Source organism: Camponotus floridanus, unplaced genomic scaffold (genome assembly GCF_003227725.1).
Source record: "Camponotus floridanus strain SB8 unplaced genomic scaffold, Cflo_v7.5 scaffold24, whole genome shotgun sequence".
NCBI lineage: Eukaryota > Metazoa > Arthropoda > Insecta > Hymenoptera > Formicidae > Camponotus > Camponotus floridanus.
In genome coordinates, this window is record NW_020229370.1 from 3,015,106 (window position 1) to 3,029,625 (window position 14,520).

The 14,520-nt window shown below is 39.9% G+C and overlaps 1 protein-coding gene across 4 annotated transcripts in view; it reads right to left on the reverse strand.

Moving 5' to 3' along the window:
- Positions 1-14,520, reverse strand: part of LOC105256556 (myocyte-specific enhancer factor 2) — a 64,126-nt gene that overhangs the window by 9,485 nt on the left and 40,121 nt on the right. The window contains exon 1 of one of the 4 annotated variants that reach the window (XM_011266576.2): positions 9,093-10,543. The exons of 1 other annotated variant lie outside the window; for it this stretch is intronic. The gene's annotated coding sequence lies outside the window, so the exon portion shown is untranslated. Of the gene's footprint in view, positions 1-9,092; positions 11,012-14,520 lie in introns of those variants that run through there. 2 more of the 4 variants (XM_011266579.2, XM_011266578.2) reach the window with 2 other exon arrangements.

Below are 14,520 nucleotides of genomic sequence, written 5' to 3' on the forward strand. Positions count from 1 at the left end.
AGCAACGCATGTCTCTTGATAAAGGAGGCGATTATTACTCCAGTGCCATTACCGTGTCCTGAATATGTAAAACACGGTACCTACTGTGTCCTAAATGCGAAATACACGATCGATGCGGCAGGTACATTCCTATATACATATAGGCTGCTCGAAACTTTCTCTCTTTTAATAGTTAAAGACTTCCCTTGTGTCCCGTTTAAAACAAACGGCATAATTGCGCATAACTAACGAGACAAAAATTTGAGTAAGGATTCCCAGAGACATATGTGTACAATCGCAAATAAAACAACGAAAAGCCTATCGAAATAAATAAATAAATTAAAACCTATCGAAATAAGATTATTATAAAACTACTGTAACTTTATATGTCATAAATATATTTTATTTTCAATTAAAATAGAACGATTAGCATTCAAAATACCAAGTATATACGACTAAAATGTGCATAATAAATTTAAAAACGCCCGCTATTTTTCATGCATATTTTATTTTACACGTGATAGAAACACATAAAATTAATGAGAGTTTATTAGAGATTTTACATGTATATTAAAATATATTTGCACACTCTGCATGGTTTTGACAAAATGAGATCTCTTGTGATATTCAAAACATATGCAAAATGAATGCTCGAGAATCAAAGTAAGACAACTCTGCGATATTATGTAGAGATTCGACTTATTATCTATTGTGCAACTTACTGGCCGATTAAGTATTCAGTTGGCAATGCTCAAGAATTTTATCTCTATTGATACGAATGAATCGCGGCGAAGGTCAGAAAGGCGCGCCAGTGAAAGGATTTTTGAAGTTTGTGAAAAAATATAAATATTCGCGAGACTGGAAAGATACGGGCACGGTATAAATATGGCACGTGTCTGTATAATTTCACTGCTAAATGATATTACTATGCAAACGGTCGGAGAAATAACGACGCGAGTATATAATGTAGTCGCTGATAACAATAAGATGTTAGGTGTACGTTGAATGGTATTTTTTATTTCGTTCACATTTTTTTCCTGCATGCACTTAAAGATTCCCAAGAACCGTTAACAAAAAAATATTATTCATGAAGGAAATAAAAATAACAGCGACTTCGGAGAGCAAAATCGGAGAACACGCAATAAAATGATAATATAATCCTTTATTTGCCTAAATATTTGAAAATTATATATAAAAGTTATTTATGTTCATAATTTACATAATGCGTATATTTTAATACAAGTTTAAGTCCAGCTTACAGATATATATATAATGAGTTTCATTTTCTGCAGAATCATGAGTGGCAGATCCATTTGCTGGTTCAATAATACCCGATGAATAACAAGAGCTTCAATAAAGATTACAACGATATAGTCTCTCATTCATCAACAAAATCCTTAAAATCCTTAATAGCATCTTTACATATCTTTACATAAAAAAAAAAAAAACTAATTAAGAACTCCGATTCTCTTTAATTCGACGTTTCATGCACACTCATATTTTCTCCGCATTAATAATAACCCATATTTTCCATCTTCTTACCCGAATGGGAAGCAAAACGATTACTTTGTAAACAATGTTTCAAGTATAAAATACGGTACATCTGTCGCTCGCGTTCCGCGGGCGAGAAGCTAATGAATAAGTCAGCTCTTATTCATACGTGGCGCTAAATGTATACGCGCGTTTGAGTGCTTTGCGGCATGCGATGCAACGGTTGAAGCGATACGCGGTGACCGAGGGGGGAAAAAAAAGCTCCCGGTGGAGAGGGATCCGATTATACGGGGTGTCCCACCGCGCCACCACCGTCACCACCACCACCACCCCACGTTCGTTCGCCGTCAGCGATCTGCGTCAGCGGATCGATTTCTCCGCGAAGCGGTCTCGGCCGGCTTCGATAGCGGGATTTGAGAAACGACGAAGAACGATAATCCGGGATGATCACAGTACGGTCGGTCGGTCGGTCGGTCGGGGATTACACGCCCTAAAGTTTTCCCGTCGGTTGAGCGACGAAGAGAGAAGGGTTGCGCGCCGGTAACGCGAACAGGCGGCGCGTTAACAGGTTGCGACAAACAAGGAGTGGTCGTGGTGTACTCTTCAACCTTGTACAGGTGCTCCCTTTACCCCTAGTAGAGCGAGCTGTCCTGCTCCACGAGAACCGTAACTATACGCGAGCGTGTGTGTGTGTGTGTGGGCAGCCGCACATGAATCGCTCACACATACGCCGAGCCAGTAATGTCTTGATGATAGAGAAGCGCGATTAATCGAGGCGTGCGAACGGAAGCGAATGGCAGACGGAACGTTATTATAACTGACCGTCGTAGTTCCGTGGAATTTTTATTTTTCACAATCACGTATTTTCATTTAGCCCTGAACTGGCAGGCCGATTGACTTTTATCGAACAATGAGGATTAACATTGTAAAAAGCGCGATTCGTAAATATATGTACATGTGTAAATGAAAAAAATATAATCGGAAGAATGAAATAATTGAAAAAATAACTTAATTATAATCTACATGTTATCACATTTTTGACATTTTGCCCATTTATTATCACATTTATTATATTATAATATTATATAATTATATTAAGTATAATATTATATAATTATATTAAATATAATAATATAATAAATAATTATAATTATTTATTATATATTATAATATTATATAATTATATTAAATATAATAATATAATAAATAATTAAATATAATAAGTTATATTAAATATATAATAATTATATTATTATATTATTCATATTATTATAAAAATTAAATTATATAATATATATAATATTATAATAGAATAATATTTATATAATTCTACAAATCCTCCCCTATCAAAAATATCTCTCAAGAAATGATTGCAATTAAAAATTGCAATATCAATCATTCTATAGGAGTCTTTCCGTTATTAAAATAATTTTATTCGAATAGTTGAATACTTTGAGAATGCTCTGTTTTGCGTGAGAAAAACACGCAGAATGCATTAAAAAAAACGGACTTACAAAAAAGCAGATAACAAAAAAAAATGTGATAATAATGGTAAAACGAAATAATACGAAAGCGAGGACGATTTGACACAATTTGACAAAATCGCCGGATCGATTTTCGCTCATACGAGAAAAATATAACGAAAATTTCGGCAACAGCTCTAACGATTCAATTACAGCGCCAGTAGCTTCAATCAAAAGCTGTTTAAATATTAACGAAATTTGCGTTATCGGACGAAACCACGCGAAGGCACGATATATTGTGCCTCTTCGCGCGTACCTGATCGTGCTACGACGTTATGTAAGAGAGAGAGACGACACACAACGACTGCCGCATACGTGACAAGGTGCTCTCCGAGTCATCACCGCGCTTGTTTCACGTTCCTGTCATACGTTCGACATCGCATAAATGACATGATGCATGTGTTCGACGTATAATTACATATAATGATTATGCCGTATGTCTAGAGCATATGCCCGAGTTACTTTTCTGTATAATATAATATGTAGACCTTCAAAAAGAAGCTTTGAAATAAACCAGATGGGTTAATCTCCAGATGAAATAAGAGGAGCGGTATATTTTATTAATTATTACATATATAATATGTAATAATTGCGAATTTTAATTTTCTCTCAAATTTAAATAAGCTTGCGACAGTCTTCACGTATATCGTAATATCGTAATATCATACATATATTGTATGATTAATATACATTTTTTCAATTTAATTAAACAAAATTGCTTTCGATATATTTTCAATAATTGTAAAATATGACTTTGACACATTTTTCAAACATGCGTAGTGAATGCGCTTATTTATCACAGTCATGTTTGAAAAATGTGTCAAAGTCATATTATATTTTTATCAATATTTGTTCAATGTTGCACTTTCCATTATTCGTTATTATAAATATTAATAGACGCGGTCTATCCGTTTCATTCACGCCGACCTTTGTCAAAGCAGCTCGAAAGAAGGAAGGTAAGTCACGATCACGATTAGATCGCGACATTCATGCCTACTCGATTACGAAACGCGATCTTGATACGAGGCGCGTAAAATGAAGCGCGACGAAAATAACGAGGGGGGAGGAAGAGGGGAGTTAACGTCGATGCACCGCGACATGCCGCGTTAATTCACGTAACGACATCGCGTGTTCGCAATGAATGGGAAAAGTTTCAGTAAATATAGTCTCGTGAAAAGTGGGGGAGGAGTTAGAATTAGAACGGTGAGTTAAAGCCAGCGTTTTTACGTCTACGCCCGATTGCCAGACGTTATATAGCGGATAGAGAGAATTATCGGTCGCGAATCGCCGGTGTTTACGTTTCGAAATGTCCGCGAAAAATTAGCCGATTCTCATTTCATCGGTGCAGGTAAAACTCATACTCGTATGTATTAAAAAGTTAACATTTAATATTTATATTTTAATAATACTTTAATAAAAAATAAAATAATCTCCGAGCGATATATATATTCGAGATATGATTGTTCCAATTTTTCTACAAATTTTGAAAAATGAGAAATGCTTATTGAGTTGTTTGCTCTTCTTGTCCTTCCCTCAATCAATTTACGACGTAATTGTGATTCCTTTTTCCATTGAATTCTCATGTGATTAATATTAATTCTCATGTAATTAATATTAATTGATATATTAAAATTTTTTATTATGCTTTACGTAAACTAACTCGTTTTCACATAAATAAAAAATTTTCTCTTGCATATAAGATATCGAACATTCCTTTAATTGAGCAAATATTCACGAGAATATATCTCTTTTAAAATTAATAAAGCATTATTATACATTTATTATTGATTATTAAGTTGCGTATAAAATTACGGTTTTTAAGATACAAATTTTCACGAGATCCTCGAGGCTTATGAAAAAAGAACCTCAGTTTTCTCTCATTTTCCAAAAAAAATTTCGACAATCGAATTATTCATTTACACACAGATGTACAGATACAAAGACTACCAATGCAAACTCATGAAACACACGAATCGGCATGAATCCCGCGCGTTTCGGAAGGTTAAATAATCCCCTAATATCGCACGCTGTCATCTCGACGTTCCGTGCGTGATCGATCGACGCGAGTACGTATGTGTGCGCGTGTTTTGCTTTTTCTTAAGCGAGGGTGGAAATAAATTATTACGTGCGCGCGCGCGCAAGTAGTGAATGAAAAGCGACATAGCGCATGCTATATACTCTAGGCGCTCGCTATCTTTACCAATGATATACACAGTGGAGAGAGATCTGGGAAAAAGTTCGCTCGACGTGTCTCTCGCGATCGAATTCGGTTTATTATACACGAACGTGTACATCGCGAGTGAGGGTCAGCGACCAGCTGGCCGGACTATACCATCTTGAGAGACTACGAGATACGAAATACAGGAATACACGGTATCAGGAATGAGGAATATAAGTAAGCATAATATTACGACGATATAGAATAAGGTAATACGCCGGGAATAAATTGCTGGATAATGTCGATGCGCAAGGTCGAGGAAGACAGAAAGATAAACCGTCGATGGTAATTTCGACGCGCAAAATTCATTAGTAGAAATTATATATATATATTTTAAATTGCAAGGAGATATTACTTAAGTACACAGACCAATCACATTTCTATTCTAATAGTAGGCTAAATTGCCCGAGCTAATTGTTCGCCTTTCGAACTTGTCAAAGTTTACAATCGATAGATTGCAAATGCGCGAATGTTGCGTACAAATCATTTTTACTACTTTATAATGATCAGCTGAATATATTCAGCATTTTATAATGCTGATAACGCGCGAGAAAAAAATGGAATAATCGTAAACTTGCAAACCGAATGCACTTAATACCTGCGACGAAACGTACGTGCACATTTCTTCTCTCGTGTAACTTAATACAATATCGTGTTAAATTCTCCGTACGATGTGGCTGACCTTCACTGTAGAAGTAAAAAAGAGAGGCAAAATAATAAAGTTCTTATCAGAGGCACGTAAAGCAGGTTCCGATCGAGCGAACAGCTCATTCTTAATCATCGTATGTTCCATTCGTAAATCGCACGTGCAACTCATCTCCATCATATAATCGCGATTAATAATCGGCCGATGACGAAAGACGCGACTCGAAGGAGAGAGCCTTGGCATTCGACGAAGACGGATATTTGTATACCAATATATGCTCTCTGAGAACTCGCCGAGATAACACCCGCCTCCTTATCGTATCCGAGCGATTGTCTCCGTGACCGAGTCGCCGATATCGAATTTAAAGGAATTATCGTGCGAGATGCTGAGGTCGAGACGCAAACACGAGAGGATCCTCATGAAAGGCACGCATTGGCACAGGAATGATTTGCAAAGAAAGCATTACGTAATCGATACACGTCTATTTACCGTTCGAGATTAGAAATGTTCTTTTCATCAATGATTTATTTGTCAAAAATGTCAATGTCAAAGAAACTCTGAAATAACATGTGCATATATGTCATAGAGAGGGAGTCATTTATCGCAGATAATTTTAATAACGCATCGTGTATACATATATTGGTAAAAATTGTTATCTAATGCTTGGATAATAAGAAACTCCAAACATAAGAATTCTAATCAGTCGTTTATTGCATCTCTTTTCGCCTCCCTGATTGAAATCATAACGTAATAAAATTTCATATCTATTCTTTATTCTTCATATTTTATCCTTGTAGCTTCGTTGGTGTGCATATTTATATTGTGTGTGTGCGCGCGCGCGCCCGCGCAACTCGACGGAATCTTCGCTCGACTATCAACTATGCCGGCTCGTTAGGATGTCGCTTTGTCGGATCGTTTATGCGTGCAAACTTGCGCAGATTCCGCACCGATGCTCGCGCGCTAGATAGCGAACCGATCAAAACGATCAACGATTTATGGTTTATCTCTCGGATGAAACTAATGTTCCGTAATAAAAGTTGAACATTTTTAAAACTGCAGATATTTTATACGGCAAGACACATCGGAAATAAATTTTAGGGACGCATATTAAGAGTATAAATACTATGCACTTTTTCCACGCGAACGGACTTCGAACAAGTTATATTTTCAAAATTATGATTTATTTATACTACGCAAGATTATCGATTGATTATTCGGATTAAATTGAATAAGAATTCATTCGCACACTTTGGAGCAGAGTTACAAACAAAATTTCTCCTTTTTAACATTTCTATTCCGAATAAAACAATATACAGCTTATATAAAGCGTCTTCTATTGTTTTAAGGGTCTGATTAAGTCTCGTCGCGGGTAAGAGATATAATTTATCACAGAGGCGTGATCCGCGGATTAACACGGTGCGAGGATACCAGGCGTGCTCTTTTCTCTCGTGTGTTCTACCAAGGGAGGGCGTCTTTAATCGGAGCGAGAGAACCGAGCCGGGTCCCCATTATTTTCTCGGTCAACCTAACAAAGTCGATATTAACGACAGGAGAAAAAAAAGAATTAGTGACCTAACAATCCCCAGATGACAATCTTAAATAACACGCCATTATGTAATTAATTTTTTTCGCTTTCACATGTGTAAGGTGCCTCTTGAATTGTATTTTAGTTTATAATTAAGATTTAAATGCTTCGTGACAGCAATTTACGTTTACGATTTCTTTTGATAATCGGAGAAATAATTATTAAAATTTACTCTTGTAAATTTGTTTGTCGTCGTGATGTTATGTAATAATTGTATCCTCATGTATTTTAATAAAATTGTATTTGTTTAAAAGTTTTCGATAGCGATAAAACGGCAAATTAATGTAATTAATATTTAATTATTTCTTTTATTAGCGGAAATTTGATAAGAGACTAAAAAATTTCAGCAAGGTTCGTTAATCACTGTTATATAGACGAAAACAATCACCGTTTCGAATTTTGGAGAGAAGTTATAACCGAAGAAATTGTGACCACAATGTTGACGAAGATCACGTTTTTGCGATAAAATGTAGATTTTTTAAAACAAGAATGCGGAGATCTAAATATGTCAGACTCACTATTTCTACAGATTCTCAGAAATTCCAGACTTATATTTCGTATTCCATCTATCAAGCTTCTCATCCCGGTTATAAATTATGTAATATGTAAATTTTATGTAATTCCTCCTACCGTTAACACTCTGGCTATAAATTAGATAAAGAAATTACTACCGTACGACAAATGTGTGTGCATATGTAAACAATGTAATTACCGAACATACGTTTCTCAGAGTCTTATCAGCGCGGTATCAATTTCAGCTTGAAAATGATTAACCGTATTGAAAAAATAAAGTTATAGAAAATAATTTTGTTTCGTCTATAAAAATTTTTCATGTTCCAAATCACTCTTATATTTCATACTATCAAAAAAAGTAACATTTTTAAATATGATATTCTTGGAAAGGATTATATCTTCATCACCGGAAATTATACTTTCCTTCAGGGGTGATTTTGGTCAGAAAATGTCGCGTTAGACCTAATTCAAAATACAGTTATGAAATTACGACGTTTTGAATAAGACAATTGCAGATATCGAATTAGGAGCAGAATATCGGAGCATGCATCGAAGAGATTGAATTAAGAGCGCGATATAATTGCATTATTCGCGATTACTATTCGGCGTCGTGACAAATTACCATTGGTACCATGACGAGATGGTGTTAAGTATCTCCAATTTTAATAGCGATCCAAATCTCGTAACGAGACGAGTTCGATTCAGGAGGCTGCAGGAAGAGCGCGTCATAAATATTTGAATATTTCGTTTTCGAGATCAATACGCCTCATATAAGTTTCATAGACGCAAAGTGAAAAGTTTCGCTGTGCGCGCCAAGAATGAAAGATTGCCGATCCGGTTGTCTCCAACCAGATATCCTCGCGAATTTTCTTGGCTGGTCCGAGTCTCCGCGAGGATCGTAGAGATCTCCGACAAGAACATCGGGACCTGGACGGCGTCCAAGAAGACTCCGCATACCTAACGAACGCCGATAATAGGGAGGAGGAGGAGGAGGAAGAGGAGACCAAGTCTCGACGGAGATTCACCGTGACCGAAAGAGCGTCTCTCCCTACCCGCGCGTCTCTCCCTCTCTCTCTCTCCAGCTTCCCTCTTACATATTTCTTTTCTCCTCGGCGCTACTGCGTTTGATAAACTCACCGGATCGGGCAGCCTACTACTGGATCATCAGCGGGGCATGTCGACGACGGGATAGTCGGGTCGATCTGCCGGCCCGAGTCCCTCGCTGAGCCGCGTATCGATCGATCTCACCCCGCGAGCGTCAACGGGAGCGAGGCCGAGCGAGCGGACGATCCTCGGGATCGCGATCGCGATCGTCAACGACGGCGACGGCGTCGGTGAAGGACAACGTCGGCGTCGGCGGCACTCGGATTTACGCGCGGACGGCGAACGATGGAAGATACCGTCGTTGTCGTCGTCGTGCGGTGGTAGACGCGTGTCGCGTCCCTCTCGTTTCCTTTCTCTTTCTCTTCTTCCTCTCTCTCTCTCCCTCCTTCTCTTTCTCTATTACAATGTTCGGCCGTTCTCCAGAACGACGTCAATGGTCCCGCGCGCGCGATCGATATCTCCCCACACCGCGATACAGCACCCCCGCTCTTGCACGAGGAGGAAGAGAGAGAAAGAGAAAGAGAGAGAGAGAGAGAGAGAAAGAGGCGAGATCGCGAGACGCCGCGATCGTTTGCCGATCAAAACAAAACTCGCCGCTGCTGCTCTTTCCTCTCCTCCTCCAGCTCTTCGCCAGATGCGGACTCTCGCACACTAATTCGCGCCGTCGCTGCTGCTATCGCGCTGCGAACCGACCAACGGACGAACGTATCAACGAACCAGACACTCACGGCTCTTTCTCTCCCGTCGTCCCGTGTTGCGTGTCTCTCTGTATCGGCGTTTTTTCTCTTTGGCACACTCTCCCGGAGTCGGACCCTCTTCCCCTCCTCTTGGCGCGGGTATGCGTGTATGCGTCGTACGCGACGTTGCTGCTTCCTCGCGATCCGTCGGCGACCCTGCTCGCCAGTCAATTCTCCACTCGGCGAGAAACGAAGAGGATCTAGCGTCAACCTCCTTGGAAAATCTAGGTCCCTCGTCTCCCTTTTCTCGGCTCGCTTTCCTCCTCTTCCTTCACCTTCGTCGTCGATCACATTCGCGAAAAGGGCGCGCGATTATTTATAGAGACGAACGTCGTCGCGGCGTGTCGGGAATTATTCTTAGGTCGGCGTGCGCGGGATCGCACTCGCTCCGTTCGTGGGGTGCGCGGTTAGAGATAGGTTAGCTTTTATCCGCGACGTGCGCGTGTCGCGGGGACTAGATAAGTTGACTAGATGCACAGCGACTTTCTCAAAATATACTTTTCACGCGTGGCAACAACAACAACGACGACGACGACGACGGCGAACCAGAGAGGCGAAGACGGAAGCTCCGACGGCGTAACACGCGCGGACGGCACTGCTTCTCCTCTTCGCTGCCAGAGCGTATTCAAATTTAGACACGCGTCGTCTCTCCGCGACGGCGGGTGCTGCCCTGGCGCATACACGTCGCGCGTATACACGATGATGCACGACGACGACGACGACGACGACGACGACGACGACGACGACGGCGGCGGCGGCGGCGGCGGTAGCCGCTTGCGGTGAGCTTGCCGTGAGGACGGTTAAAAAACCGGGGCGGTCGCGCGCGCTTCGACCAGTTCGCCCCGAGTTCGCGGTCGAGCCTGAAATAAAGATTTGAGGAAGTCGGGCCGAGAACCAAGCGAGAGGAGCGTGTGCGTACGTGCGTGCGAGCGAGACGGACGGAGGTGGCGCGCGGGGCGCGGGGGCGGAGAGGAGGAAGAGGGATAGAGACGGAGCGAGGCGAGGAACGGCGGCGACGAGCGAGAGGGGGAACCGAGTCGCCGCGGCTGGCGATCGTGTACCAGTCGGTCCACCTCACCTCTGAAACTCGCCTCGCTAGACGAGATACGTCGCGGCGGCGCGCCCGCTCATTGGTCGATAACGCCGCGAACGTCAGCCGCCGGCCGTCCAATCGCGTCACTCGTCGCGCGCGCGCGCCACCTCGCGCCGTCCGCCGCTACTTCGTCTCTAGACTCGGAGACGTATCTTCCTCGCGCTCGCGCGGATCAGCCGCGCTCCCCTCCCCTCCCGCCGCGCGTCCCCCGCGGCGCATCGTCGCGTGTCCTCGCAGCTGATCGGTGCGCGTGACGCGTGCGCGACGCGTACTCCCGCTTCTCGCCTCGCGTCGGCAAACGGGATGCTGTTGCTACCGCTGCCGCGAGTTTCTTCTCGTGCGAGAGGAATCGCTCCAGGAATTTGCTAGCTGCGAGTTGCACGCACTCTTTTTTTACCTTTTCGTCGACTCATCAATCATACCTTTGACTTGACTGCCATGTGATTTTGTTAGTTTCTTTAATTTCCTTATAGATATTACGCTTGAGAGTTTATCCGCACTCATATGTAACAAATAGAAGAAATATAGAATCATGAGGAAAATATTTATATTGTGATTTAATGTTAATACCTAGTTTCCTCAAGGCTTTATCACACGCAGATTTTTGTCGTAATAAATGCTAAATGTAAGAATTAGCTGATAAGCTTGTTTTTTAAAAAATAAATATTAGAATCAGAGAAAGTCTTTGCAAGTTTTCGTTACCAATAATTAAGAAATTATATAATTATTATATAATAATTAAAATTATATATGCGATAAATGTGTAAATAAATTGTTCAATATTTTCTTGTGATCCATATCAGTCATTTTGTGTATAAAATTGCGATTTAGTTATACATGTTTATGCAATATAAACTAATATATGTAAATTATGTATAATTTAGTGTTATATAACTAAAATACAATAATCTGTATTTTTAACTTTTTGTTTGAACGGATAAAATCGAGATTTTTTACCGATCCTTTGAAGGCTTCCTAGAGACGATAAAAACCACGAGCGTTATTTACAGCGATAAATGAGGAGAAATCGAATGCACAGGACTCGAGTCGGTACGCAGTAAACAATCCGCGATTCCAGGCAATCATCTCTGAATGTAATTTGCAACTCGCAACGTACATGTTAAACGATGATTAAATTAAAAACTACGTAATATCTTCCTCGGCAGAACGTGCGATTGTAAAGAGCTGAAAGAATCTGATCGCGGATAGAAGATTACTTCGTGTATCACGAAAAAGAGGCGATTACGAAACGAGGAATTAACGACGGAGATTACGAGAATCTTCGTTTCGTCGTTATCGTAACGACAAAGAGGAGGAGAGAAAAAAAGAAATTGCCTCCCGTGCATGTGTTGCGTATACACGTCGCGCGTGCGGCAGAGAGGGAGAGAGAGAGAGAGAGAGACCGATAGAGAAGGCAATGACGAATGCGCTTGAACGCGTGCATTGGCGTCAGTCGATGCGCGATTCGGCCGGCGATAGGCCGACGTGTTTACGCAAAGATGGCATCTTTACACCTTATTAATATTTCGCTGGCCAGAAATAAAACGGCGGCACGGTTCAAGAATCGACCTACGTTTTATACGGAGTCGCCGCGTCGTTACAAAGTGTATACGCCCGAGTCGAAAATAACAATTGTGCTATAGACTGACCGACCGCGGCGGTGGCGGCAAACTAAACTCATACACCGCGTGCGCGCTTGCAGGTGTACGATTCTATTTAAGGCATTATCCGCGCGTTCGATTTCCGCGTAAACCTTTGTCGCGCTTCATTTTTTCTTTCTTTTATTTTCTTCTTTGTACCGCGGAAAATACATCCACGACATTTCCTCTGAGATAGCGGATCGCCCGCTCGAGGAAAAACCTCGGGATATTCGCCGGATAATTCGCAATTTTTTAATTCAAATTGCCGTAAGCGATAAATAAAACACCCCAATGGCAATGGGGAGATGCGAAGTAAATTAGGAAATCTCATTTTTAGTTTGATTTCCTGTTTTTCGTTTTAATTAGATTCTACAGATGTAAAGATCAATCGTTGAGTCTGCGACCCGAAATGATATCTTGTTAAAATATTCTCGATATAATTATACAGGGTGAGTTTTATTTCGTGTGTCAATCTTTTTATCATGCGGGATATTATTGACTGCATAATAAATTGATCGGTACATAAATATCAATTTTTTTGATCGATTTTTTTGTATCGAAGGTTCGAATATAATGTGTACAATAATAATAATATTAATAATAAATACGTAGCTTTAATAATAATAAATCCATACTACATAAGTTCAGCTTTTAATTTGCTTTAATTTTACACATTATATTCGATACGGTCGATCCAAATAATTGACATTTATGTACCGATCAATTTATTATGCAGTCAATAATCCTCCCGCATGATAAAAAGATTGACATACGAAATAAAACTCATCCTGTATACAGAATAAAGAATCCATCTGAAGGACGAAAGACCCTCAGCATTATTAGCTTCGACGAAAAAACACCCTTATAAAAGGTAGAATGCAAACAATGCAAATAAAACGAAATTACGAGGAAACGATTACTAGCCACGAGTCCGCCGACAAGAGGAAAAGGGATGGATGGATGTTGCTTCCTAAAATCGCTCGTTGACAGTTTTCGAGGAGCTGGGATCGACATTTAAAACCAATGTTCCGATTTCCATTGGATGCATCTGAAATTGTCGATGCGCTAAGATGATATCGAGTATCGCGGTTACACGTCAGTCGAATCGCCGACACTCGCGGTCCATCCATCGAAGGTAGACGTCCGATTGTGAAATAACAGCCTGTATGAGAGAGAGAGAAATCTGACAAATATATCAAATCCTGAAAATATCCGCACGCATACCTTTTCGCAGCCAGATTTTACGATACACCATTAATATCTTGGAATTGCGCTCGAATAGCCAAAATTGCACTTTTTTCTCTTTTTTTCATTAGAATAAAATTATATGAAATCGAGAGAAAAGGCTACACATTACGATATACGTTACAATACAGGGTGTCGGGGCAATCTCTCGTCAAAAAAAGCACTTGTAGCTTACCTCGAGAGCTTTTCAAAACACTATAATAAAGTATTTTTTCATCGAGTATTTTATGAGGCTTGAAATAATTTCTTAATTTTTACATAAAATATCTAGTAAAATATTCATTTTTCGATTATCTTACTTTAATATTACTTCTATATACAAAATAATTGAGAGGAATCAATTGGTGTAAAGAAAACATAAAATTGTTTCAAAGAAAAAATATGTATTTGCAATTAACAATTACATGTTTTTTTTTCGAAACAATTGTGTATTTTCTTTACTTCAATTGATTCCTCTCCTTATTTTGAACATACAAGTATTAAGATAAGATAATCGAAAAATGAATATTTTACTAGATATTTGATGGTTTATGTAAAAATTAAGAAATTATTTCAAGCCTCGTAATTCGAAAAGTACTCGATGAAAAAATACTTTATCATAATGTTTCGGAAAGCTCTCGAGGTAAGCTACAAGTGCTTTTTTTGGCGAAAGATTGCTCCGACACCCTGTATAATACAATTCCTTTTTAAATGACGAAATAACTTTGACTTCAAAATCTCAGAAATGCATTTTTCCCAGTGAACGT